Below are 13,016 nucleotides of genomic sequence, written 5' to 3'. Positions count from 1 at the left end.
TCCATTCAGGAAATTGTCCAGGCCTAGGAAATTTATAGGAAATTGAGCAGGTCCGGGAAGTGGGGGCTTCCCCGTTTAGTCACAAGTGCAAGGGGAGGGAGACAGAGGCCAGAATGGAGACACCACAGCTCTCCCTGAGCTGGAAATCTGGAGTGTCCCCCCAGCAGTGGTCTGGTCCCTCAGGCCACTGGAGCTTCCTATGCCTCCCCCTGCCCCAACTTGCTGGTGCCTCCGCTGGCTGCTGCGGCACCAACACCCACAGGGCAGAAACTGCAGGTCCTCCCCTCAGCTCCGCTGTGCTGCTTGGGGTGTCACCCACCCTGTTTCAGCGGGATCAAACTGGTAAATCCAGATTTAATCCCCAGTAATGATGTCAGAAGTGCGTCTAGACTTGCCTCTGTTAAATCCGACCAACATTTCTTCACACCATTCAACCCAGGTATGCTTTTGTTCATCTGTCAGAGTGTGAGGCACCATCAAGATGAAACTTTCCGAACTTGAAGATAATTGTGTCTGTGATCTAATTTGTAGTGCGGCTTCAATGTCCTTTATTATCACTCAATTGTTTTCCGGAACCATTTTTTCCACAGCTGTGATGTTTTCCTCAGTCACTGTGGTCACCTTTCAATGAAGTTCAGCTTCTTTTAAATACTTGAAGCCAAAAGAAAAATTGTCCCACGGGAGGTAGTAAGGTCCCCAAAGCCCACTGCAAATGCTTAAAGCTTTGAGACTCCTTTAACGCACTTTTAAAATTAAAAGTGATTTAAAGGGCGGCGCCTGTGGCTCAAGGAGTAGGGCACGGGTCCCATATGCCGGAGGTGGCAGGTTCAAACCTAGCCCCGGCCAAAAACCACAAATAAATAAATAAATAAAAGTGATTTAAAATTAAAGTGATTTAAACAATCACTGAAAGAAAGTCCTCTCTTCCCTGCTCTGTAGCTTGCTCTGTAGCTGGTGCCTACTGAGTGTGTCACAGACACAGACAAATGAAGTCCTCCCTGCAGCACCGATAAGCCCAGAAAGTCGGAACTTGCACGTGAGTCAGAAAGGACGCTATCTACTATCGTCCTTGACAGTGAAATAATGGACCATAGCACAGTCTGTCTCAACATTTTTATAGTGACCTTAGTATTTCAAAACAGTTTAAAATAACTAAAATGTGGAATTGGAATACTCCTAACACAAAGAAATGATAAATGCCTGAGGCGATTGGATACCCCAGTTACCTTGATTGGATCATTACACACTGGAGACCTGGCTCAAAACATCGCCCGTACCCCATAAATATATACAAATATTGTGTTCATGTAATAATTTAAATTTTAAAATAAAGATATTTTCCACACAGAAAGCATTGATTAGAGACGTGTGTCTATATCCTGAAAAATTATGATGGTCAGAAAATGTACCAAATCAGCAAATAAACAAAAGCTATGAAAAAATAATGGGAGAGAACAAACAGGGACAATCAGAATGGCATAATGTGCTGTTCAAATCATATTTGCACATGGGATGTATAGAGGTTCTCTTGTGGGATGATGGAAGCTGGGCCTGCGCAGCGTGTTTGGGTGTGTGTCTGTCTGCACGTGTGTGCATGATCATACATCCACACGGCATTCTTTGCATGGGCATTGAACAGAAGGAAATCTGAAGTTTGAGCATTTAACAAAACATGTTTGGAAAGCACGTGCAAAGTAAATCTGAGCTTCAGAGAAACCCAGAGACCAGGGAGTTGGTCTTCAGGGATGTTTCATTAAGTGAGAAAGTTAAAATTATAAAAGAATTTAAAGGTATAGAATAAACAGGTGAAATTATGTTTCATGAGGACTCTGTCCCATTCAGATCGTGATTTACCACCTCACTATCTACCTCAGAGATTAATTAGTTCACGGCTGTCGTAACTAGTCTCTCTCTAACTCAGTGTGGTATATAGCAGGAGTACACTTTATCTGACTGTAAATCGGATTATACAGACTCGTACTAATAGTAGCTGCCCTTCCATCAGCTTGTTACTTCCCCAGAGCTTGTTTGCTGTGACCAAAGCAGATTTGCCATATAGGATATAACTTCCCACCACCAAGCCTATGTACATATCTATCATGTATCCACACTCTCCTTTCCACCGATACAAATGAACTCCTAATAGACGCAATGCTCAGTATTCACCTTCCCTCTCTATCTTATCAAATAGTCTGCCATGTATACACACTTCCTATTGAATCATAATTCTCTCTTTCTCTTTTTTATTCTTCAACATGAATACATGTTGTACTATCTGCTGTCTTAAAAAAAAAAAAAACCTCTTTTAACTCTCTCGGCATTATCTCATTTTTCTGCTCCTTTTGACATGCGAGCTTATCAAATAAATTGTAAACATCTTCTTTTTATGTTCCTTCCCACTCATATTTTAACCTCCAAGACTGTGATATCCACCACCATATTCCATAAAACTAGGCTTATAAACTGTTGAATTGACATCTTTAACATAAATATTCTCTTCTAGTCTTATTCAATACCTCAGTAGCTCAGTGATGGTCACTATTCTTTCATTAAATGTTTTCTCTTGTCTTTCTGTCCTATTTTTTCACCTACTTTCTTTTGCTGAAGTGGAATGACTATGACAATATACTCAATGAATCAGTTTTAATGGTATTAACCTCAATTGTTCTCTACTAGTATTTCTCATCAAATGTAAATTGTTGGAGTCATTCATTATCTAAGGATGTTAAGAGAGATGAGAAGGATAACAACATCATCTTGCATTTTGGAACACACACAGACACCCCACCACAAGATCTTTGGAAATTTGATCAGACAGTTTTTACTTTTTTTTTTGAATATATGTAGAAAAAACATTTTATTTGTTTAACAAATAAAAAACATTTTATTTAACAAATTTATTTGTTTAACAAATAAAAAACATTTTATTTGTTTAACAAATAAAAAACATTTTATTTGTTTAACATTTCTTTGGTTTTTTTTTCAAATTTCCCTAAGCAACTTTTATTTTGCAAATAAATAAATAAATACTTAAATATATTTAAAACTTATAGATTCTAGCCCTTTAACAAACCTACACCAAATAATAAATAGCATGTTTGGGGGACAAATGTGATCTGGCCAGCTTGCCTTCTATCCCACCATGATTACCATACTTAAAGCTTTTCTTTTTTTATTTAGAATTTTAGGTATTAATGGAATAAATGTTACAACAGAATAAAAATATAGACTGTGAACGTCTACATTTTAAATAAAGCTACATGACAATTTTCCCACGTCTTTAGATGTATTAAGAAATTCAAGTACAAACATTATTTTGGATCAAATTTCTCAGAAACAGACTCGGTGTAAGTGACTTACTAAGGAGATTTTAGCAGAAGAAACCAGCCTGCAGGGCATGACAGGGAAATGTCCAAGTGAGGGTGCAAAATCTGAGCTTCAGCATGATGCCGAGGGACAAATTGGGGTGTGAATTATTCAAGAAAGGTTATCCTGCCTTTAGGTAATGAAGATAGACTTTTTCTCTTCTGCCATATTCACTTTTGGGTACTTGCCATCCAGGAGATGTAAACTTTCCAGATACTTCTGACACTCAGTCTGAGCAAAACACGTGGTAACAATCCCATCATATTCCTCTGAGGGTGATTGCAGATGTGAGTGGTTAGGAGGGAAACACACAGAAACTAGAGGATACGGATACCAAACCACTTCTTTCAGTAACAGATTGAAAAACTGAAAAATATTGGTAATATACAGAAAAATTACATACGAAACAATAATTGACCAAATAGACATATAAAGAAAACAACAAGCAGCAGATGAAGAATTCATATTTTTCTAAGTATTTAGGATATAGACAGAAATTAAACACAGAGAAAATAAAAGAAAGAAAATGATGTTATGAGAAGGTATTTTAAAAGTTAGATAAAATAGACAAATTCTTAGAAAGATAAAATTTAGCAAAGCAGAATGAAAGGAAAGAAAATTTGAAGAGCTAAATAATAAATTATGTCATCTCATAAAGAAAGTTGAGGTGCAGAGAATTACTAGTGAATTCTTATAGTCACTTAAGAAATATTATATTATCAATTTCATACAAATTCTTCTCAGAGATAAAAAAGTGAATACTTATGAAAAATTATTTTATGAAGCCAACTGACCCTAATACCAAAACTTGATGATAAATTGCGGTACATGAAAATTTAACTCCAATATCCTTCAAAACATGGGTGTAAATATTCTAAATAAATAATCAGCAAAATGAATCAGCAATAATTCAAAAGACATCAGGACAAAAATTGAATTGATTCTAAGAGTGAAGGTTGTTTTAGCATTTGAAATTAAAATAATATGAACATAATATATTGAAAGAATAATGATTATGGGTGGCCCTGTGGCCCAAAGGAGTAAGGCGCCAGCCCCATATGCTGGAGGTACTGGGTTCAAACCCAGCCCCAGCCAAGAACTGCAAAAAAAAAAAAGAAAGAAAGAATAATGATTAAATTTATATAATCACATTGACACAAAAATTAATGTTGAATTTAAAGAAATTCAATATGAATTATGAAAAATAGTAAATGATGAACAAAATTAAACTATCTTTATCTAACACTGGCTACTTTTAGAAACCCTTCAGGAAACCTATTGAAATGGTGAAACTTTTTCACCAGTAAAATTAGACTCACAACAACAAAATCAGCTATCACAACTAGAGAGCTAGAGAAAGGCAGACTTGCAAGAGCTAGAGAAAGGCAGACTTGTTTAACCCTCAGAAGACAATCTCAGCCTCTGTCCCCACCTCTCTTCTGTCCCCGCAGAGCTCGCTCCTGCTGTGGTTTGAGGAACCCCAGAGTTAGTAGCTGCAAGCCTTCAGGGCCCAGGCTCTTCACCTGCCCATGGGGACGAGCCACATTCCTTCATCAGATCTCTATGGGATGTTGTGGTATTTAGTAATGTGGGAACAATTTGGAATGATCTTGAACCCTGGGGGTGGGGAATTGAGAAAGCACACATCTCCTGTGGGAGAGGACGGCATTTCTCACAGGTGGCTTCATTCTTCCCTGAGAAAAGTTAGAAGAGAACTCTAGGAAGGCAGTGTGGTTGGCTAAAAGATGCTGCTGACAAGGCAGGGGCCTGTTTTCAATGGCCACAGCCCTCTTCTATTTCTTGATAATAACAGTTTTACAATTTTGTAAAGGGTATTTTTGGTCTTAATCAGAACAAATCAAGCCCAACAAATGGGAACCAATTGAAACACTGGCTACTTTTAGAAACCCTTCAGGAAACCTATTGAAATGGTGAAACTTTTTCACCAGTAAAATTAGACTCACAACAACAAAATCAGCTATCACAACTATTATTCATCCTTGTGCTGAACTCCAAGTTGCTCTAATAGAACAAAAAAGAAAAGAAAAGAGAGAACAAAAATAAATAAATTATAGGGCCATTAGAAAGGGATAAATGAATTTTCAGCATGGATGATGTAACTGTTCACCTTGATAATTCAGAAAGTATCTAAAGATACATCTTTAGAATTATTAAGTACATTGGGAAAAATAAATACAAGTACAATAAATAATCCATTTTAATTTTATACAAGCAACAAATTAAAGAACATAGTTTTAAAAATATGTTATTCACATTAATTTAACAAAAATTAGATATTTAGGACTGAAACAAACACAAAATGTGTAAGATATCTAGAATTACATTAAATATTAATTTAAATATTAACTAAATATTAATATTAATATTAAGAGAAATTAACAACTGGAATAAGTGAAAGGATTCACAATGTTCACAGAATTGAAAATTCAGCATTACAGACTGACAGCTCTCCCCGAATTTCATACACACACACATATATATATAAAATATATATGTACATACACATACACACATACATGACACATACGTCTGTGTGTGTGTATGAAAATGCAAAGAAAACCAAAGACAATTTTGGAAAAAACATGCTAGAATGATTTCAGGATATTAAGATATTTTTTAAACCATAGTCTTGATGTAATGTAATATTGGAGCAAACATAAAAATTGGGGGGAAAGAGGCAAAATCAGACTGATACATATATGGATATTTCATCTATATAAACGGGCATTATACCACATTAAAGAAGCAAGGCCTTTTTAATAATGATACTAGCTCTAATGTATTTAACAGAACCCAAGCTTCGGAAACAAAAATCACTTCTAAGTGGACAGTAGATCTAAATAAGGAAGGCAGTCTAATAATCTTCTAGAATATATTATAATGGCATATTTTCATGACTTAAATAATAAATATAACTAAATAAATTTTTAACCAAGCACCAAAGGCACTGACTAAATATGAAATGACTTGAAATTTGGGGTCCACTTCCACTGAGAACTCTTTTCATCAAGACACCATTAAGGCAATAAAAATACAATCCATAAGGTTGCAAAAAGACATTTGCAAAACATACAGAGAAAAATGTACTTTATACAGAGCATATGAAGAACTTTAATAAATTATTTTTGAAAATTCAGGTAACCTTCAACCTAAGTATCAATCAACAAATGACTAGATAAGAAAATGTGATATATTTACACAAAGGAATATTATTCAGCTGTATAAAAATTGAAATCTTGTCCTTTGCAGCAACATGGATGGGTCTGGAAGCCATTATGTTAAGGGAAATACACTGGGCACAGAAGGACAAATCTCATGTTCTCACTCACTTGTGGGAGCTAAAATGTTGATCTCATACAGATACAGAGTAGACTTGTGATTATCATAAGCAGAGGAGTAGGAGGAAGGGCGGAATGAAAAGAAGTATGCTATATAGCACACACTACAGCATGAAAAATTTATTCTTGCACAGAGGGTACTATAGTTATGAATAATGTATTATATAGTTCAAAATAAATAGATTTTAAAAATTCTCAACACACACAAAAATTGATAACTGTTTGAAGGTATGAATATTTCAATTTCCTTAAAATTTTTTTTAAGAGATGACATCTGGGGTGCAGTGATGTGACCATAGCTCACTATGGCCTCAAATACCTGCCAATTGCCCGGATTTAATCACTGTACTTAATGAAAATATCACATGTACCTCACAAAGTGTGCAGCACTATATCAATAAAACTAATACACTATAAAAAAGTCAGATAATCCAATTTGTAAAAATGCAGGCAGACACTTTAAAAAAAGTAAATTCAAATGGCTAATGTCCATAGAAGTTATTTAATTTCATTAATTATCAGGGGAATGTTACCTAAAATTGGAGTAAAATAATATTGTACAAATAATACAATTTATAAGATGAATAAAACTATGTGCTAGAAAGTCTGCATATCCATGTGACATCACATGTATGTACTGCTGGAGGGAGTGTAATCCGATCAAGCACTTTGAAAAACAGTTTATTATTATCCACCAAAGCTGAATCTACACACACTCACTCTATTTCACTTCTGCATAGCATATGCACAATAAAAATGCACTCACGATAAGCATAAATATGTAGCTGAAGAGGACAGGCACAAAATAATATCTAAAATCTAATTATATAAATTTCGAGACAGGCAAACTAAAGCAAACTAGGATGACTCTGATAGTGTTATCTTCAAGGAGTAGCAAAAAGGGGCAAGTTGGTCATGCTGACATTCCTCAATTTTCCAACCTCAGTTGTGATTGCACTGATATTTATTCTATAAATATTTATTGAGCTATACATGTGTATTCTTGTGTCGAGCATATTTCTGCAATTTCATAAAATTTTAACATATGTCTAGTCATATGAATTTATAAAATTGTTAATTTAAAATTCAAGGCAGGAATCCAAATTTAAATAAGAATATTGTAATTGTATTAGGGTTCTCCAGAGGGACAGAGCCAATAGGATGTATAGGTAGGGTGGTGTGTGTACATGCCTGTGTGTGCATATACACCTTGGACTCTTGAACAATGAAGCAGCTATGGCACAGGTTCCCTGCACAGTTAAAAATCTATGTATAATTTTTGACTGCCTCCGAAACTTAACCACTAATGACCTACTATTCACTGGAAGGCTTACCAAGCCTTACTAAGCAGTAGATTTAGTAACATAACAACAACATATTTTGTATTTTCTTACAGTTAGGTAAGCAGGAAAAAAGTAAATGCTATTACAAAAATCATAAGGTAGAGAAAATATATTTAGCTTTCATTAAGTGAAAGTGGATCAACATAAGGGTCTCTCTCCATCCGCATTGTCTTCACATTGAATAGGCTGAGGAGGAGAAAGAAAAAGAGGAGCTTGTTATGCTGTCTCAGGGGTAGCTGATGCACAAAAAATAATCTGAATATAAGCAGGAGCACTCTGTTCAAACCTAGGATTAAGGAATTGGATCATGTGGTTATGGTGGTTGGCAAGTCCAAAAATCTGTGGTTCAAGCCTGAAGGTTGTCAGGGTGGAAACACAAGAAAGAGCAGACATTGCAGGCCACATCAGAATGCCAGGTGCTGGCAGAGTTACTACCTTGCCTGGAAGAAGCCATTCTTTTTTTCTGGTCAGGATATCATCTATGTGAAAGAGACCCTCTCACAGATTAGAAGGCAATTTGCTTTGCTAAGAGTCCACTGATTCGAATGTTAATTTCACTCACAGAAACATCTGCAATAATGTTTGACCACATATTTGGATACTATGACCCAGACCAGTTGAGTCATAAAATTAACCATCATAGTACTTAGTCTAACAGGACTAACGGGAATTTGACTTACTTGGGTATTTTTTTTCTTTCTTTCTTTTCCCTCCCTCCCTCCCTTCCTTCCTTCCTTCCCTTTTCCTTTTTTTTTTTAGACAGTCTCAGTTTGTTGCCCTCAGTAGAGTGTCATGGTATCATATCTCACAGCAACCTCAAATTCTTGGATTTAGCAATTCTGTTGCCTCTACCTCACAAATAGCTGGGACTACAGGTGCCAACACAATGCTCAGCTATTCTTGGAGATGAGATCTTGCTCTTGCTCAGGCTGTTCTGGAACCCATGAGCTCAGGCAAGCCAACCACCTTGGCCTCCCAGAGTACTAGGTTTACAAGTGTGTGCCACTGTGCCTGGCCTACTTGGGTATTTTTGAGTGAGAGTTTTTGATAAGTTTGTCTTCCATTTGGCAGGAAGGAATCTAAAAGAGCAAGAACAAAATGATATGAGAACAAATTGGCATTTTATTGTGTACGTGGACATTAGGCATGACTAAGACCCAAAAGAAGGATTTCAGGGAAAAGCTATAGAAATTGAGTTCACATGGAACTCTCTGAATCTTAGCTCCACATTATTCGCATCTGAAGCCCAGGTAATAAAGCATAAAATAAAATATAGGAAAAGGGCCTGCTCCCTGTTCTGGAGAAAACTCAGCACAATTTCAGGATTTTGTTAATTTCATGAAATGTGGAGCACAACAGGGCAGAAGCTCTGGGAATATTGGAGGGAGAATGTTCTCATAGCCATTGGGATGGACAGTAGGCCTTGAAAGCTATGGCAATTAATGTTCAAACATCTGAAATTTCTTATGGGCATCATCCATCAAGTAGGTGACAGAAATGAAGAATGTGGTAGCAAAAAACCTTTTTCCAAATTTATGAGAGGCCTATTGTCAAACATAGATTTGAGTGAGAATTTAAAAAACGTACATAAAACCTAGTGATAGGTATCAGTAAAATATTAATACGAACATATTGCTAGACAGAAGCTGAGTAAACCAGAAAAATCATCAATAATCTCTCTCTCCTCTTGTTCATAAATATACATTCAAATATCTATGAATTTTAACATTAACATTTATGAGTTTTTAAATTCTTCATTTCATATACAAATATATATCTGTAGAAAAAGCTGGATTAAACTATCCTTATACATAAAAAGTTTGACCTCAAAAAGTCATTCTAACTTTAAATGAAATAGTTAAGTGTGAAAACCAAAACATTATTTAACATTGTCATTTGTGCCTATCTGTATTTAAATACGAATATTCTTTTCAAATGAATTTATATCAACTCACATTGAAAAAGCAAATGCTTTCATAGTTCACTTTAGTTCATTTTATTTTATATTTATGAAAAAATAATCCATGCCAATGTAGCCTTAAAGACATGATTTGAAGTAATTTAAAATTAGTTTAAATTCTCAAAAATTACTTATCATTTGATATAAAAAATATACCCCAAATAATATATGTGAACTTCCATATGGAATTTTTAATCCTCATAAATAATTTATTATAAAGTGATATATTCATAATTATATTTACATTTTAAATATTTGTGACTGAAAAAAGTTCTGCAGGAAGTGACATTTTCTAACATCTTTAAATCTATTCTGCTATATTTCACAGTTAGCAACAAAGAGATTTTTTTTTTTAATGAAAAGCACATGGTAATACCATATAAAGATTTCAGTGTGTCTTACTACAGTTTTAAGAAATCTTCTGTGATTACATGTTGTTATTCTCTACTTCAATAAGTACTCCAATGTTTTAATCTCTTTTTGGTGTTAACATGTAGACTTCTCTGAAGACAGTTAATATGCAGTTTTTCTTTTTTTTTTTTATTAAGTCACATATACATAGATCATGAATACATTTATGCATCTGTGGGGTACAATGTGTTGATTTTTTTATACAATCTGACATGCTTACATCAAACCAATCAACGTAGCTTTTGCCTCATTTACTTGATTATTGTGTTAAGACATTTATGTTCTACACTTGACGGATTTGACTTGTACCCTTGCAATATGCTCCATAGGTGTGGCCCCAACTTTTACCCTCCTTTTATCAAACCTCTTCCCTTCCTTCCCTTCCCACTCCATTTCTCTCCTTCATCCTGGGCTATAGTTGTGTTCTATCTTTCATAAGAAAGTGTGAGTAAATCTAAGTTGATTTCATAGAAGTACTGAGTACATTGGATACTTTTTCCTCTATTTCTGAGATACTTTACTCAGGATAATATGTTTCAGATCCCTCCATGTAAACATAAAAGAGGTAAAGGCTTCATCTTTTTTAAGGCTGCATAGTATTCCATGGTATACATATACCACAATTTATTAATCCATTCATGGGTCAATGGGCACTTGGGCTTCTTCCATGGCTTGGTTATTACTAATTGAGCTGCAATGAATAATATGGTGCAAATATCTTTTTTGTAAAGTCATTTTTGTTTTTTTGGATATACTCCAAATTGCAGGATCCAATGGCAGGTCAATCTTTAGATCCCTGAGTGTTCTCCAAATTTCTTTGCAAAAGGAATGTATTAGTTTACATTCCCATCAGCAGTGGAGAAGTGTTCCCTCATATCCACATCCACACCAACATCTGTAGTTTTGGGATTTTGTTATGTGGGCCACTCTTACTGGAGTTAGATAGTATCTCAAAATGGTTTTATTTGCATTTCTCTGATGATTAAAGAGTAAGAGCATTTTGTCATGTGTCTATAGACCATGTGCTTGTTTTCACTGGAGAAGCTTCTGTTCCGGTCTCTTGCCCATAGTGAAATGGGATCACTTGTTCTTTTCTTATTAATAAGTTTGAGTTGTCTGCAGATTCTAGTTATCAGACCTTTGTCATAAATGTAACCTGAAAATATCCTCTCCCTTTCTGCGGGCAGTCTACTTGCTTTACTTTCTGTGTTCTTGGCAGTGCAGAAGCTTTTTAGTTTGATCAAATCCCAGTAATTTATTTTTGGTATTGCTTCAATGGCCCTGGGGGTCCTCCTCATAAAGTTTTCTCCCAGGCCAATATCTTCAAGTGTTTCCCCTGCACTCTTTCCAAGAATCATATGGTTCCATGTCTTAGATTTAAGTCTTTGAACTCTATTCCCTTTATAGTGGTGCCAAAGAAAATGATATATCTGGGAGTGTACATAACAAAGGACATGAAAGATCTCTATAAAGAGAACTATGAAACTCTGAGAAAAAAAATAGCCAAAGATGTCAACAAATGGAAAAACATACCATGCTCATGGCTAGGAACAAGCAACATTGTTAAAATGTCCATACTACCCAAATATTTAATGCAATCCTCATTAAAGCACTTCTGTCATACTTTAAAGACCTGGAAAAACTAGTACTTCATTTTATATGGAAACAGAAAAAAAACATGAATAGCCAAGACATTACTCAGAAATAAAAACAAATCAGGTGGAACCACACTACCAGACTTCAGACTATACTACAAATCTATAGTGATCAAAACAGCATGATATCAGCACAAAAATAGAGAGGTAGATGTATGGAACAAAATTGAGAACCAAGAGATGAATCCAGACACTTATCATCTTTTGATCTTTGATAAGCCTATCAAGAACTTAAATTGGGGGAAAGACTTCCTATTTAACAAATGGTGCTGGGTGAATTGGCTGGCGACTTGTAGAAGACTGAAACTGGCCCCACACCTTTCACTTCTAACAAAAATTGACTTTCACTGGATAAAAGAAAGGTGCAGTTTTTCAAATAATACTGCCTATATTTGACTCTGGGCCATAATTAACACCGCTAAGATCATTTATTTTCTTTTCTTATATGATAGATATAGTAACTACCTTATAGGGTCATTGCCTATATTAAATGAGGTAGTACATATGTAAGTATCTTGGTAGATCACTTCATGTATATTTAGTGTTTAACACATATTATAATTACCATAATAATGTTGGTGAACATATAAGCCTCCTTGAATTGTAACTCGGAATTTAGAAACAAATTATTCTATTTATTGAAAGCAAACATAGTATCATATTGACACAGGAAAGTGACTTCCAATGCCAGGAGTTACTTGAGGCCCAAGTGGGTTCCTTGGCTTCATGTAAGAGAGAATTCAGGAGCAAGCCAACAGTATAAAGTGAAACAAGGATTTATTCGGAAACTATACAAAGTCTACTCCACAGACAGCAAAAAGAACCAGCCACCTGATTACTATTGCCCTTCTACTTAAGCAACAGGCTAAACAAGGGAAGGGAGTAATCATGGGAGGGGTGGTGTTTTTCTGGAATCTCCATC

The sequence above is a fragment of the Nycticebus coucang genome, chromosome 1 (genome assembly GCF_027406575.1).
Source record: "Nycticebus coucang isolate mNycCou1 chromosome 1, mNycCou1.pri, whole genome shotgun sequence".
Classification (NCBI taxonomy): Eukaryota; Metazoa; Chordata; class Mammalia; order Primates; family Lorisidae; genus Nycticebus; species Nycticebus coucang.
This window is presented reverse-complemented; position numbering follows the sequence as displayed.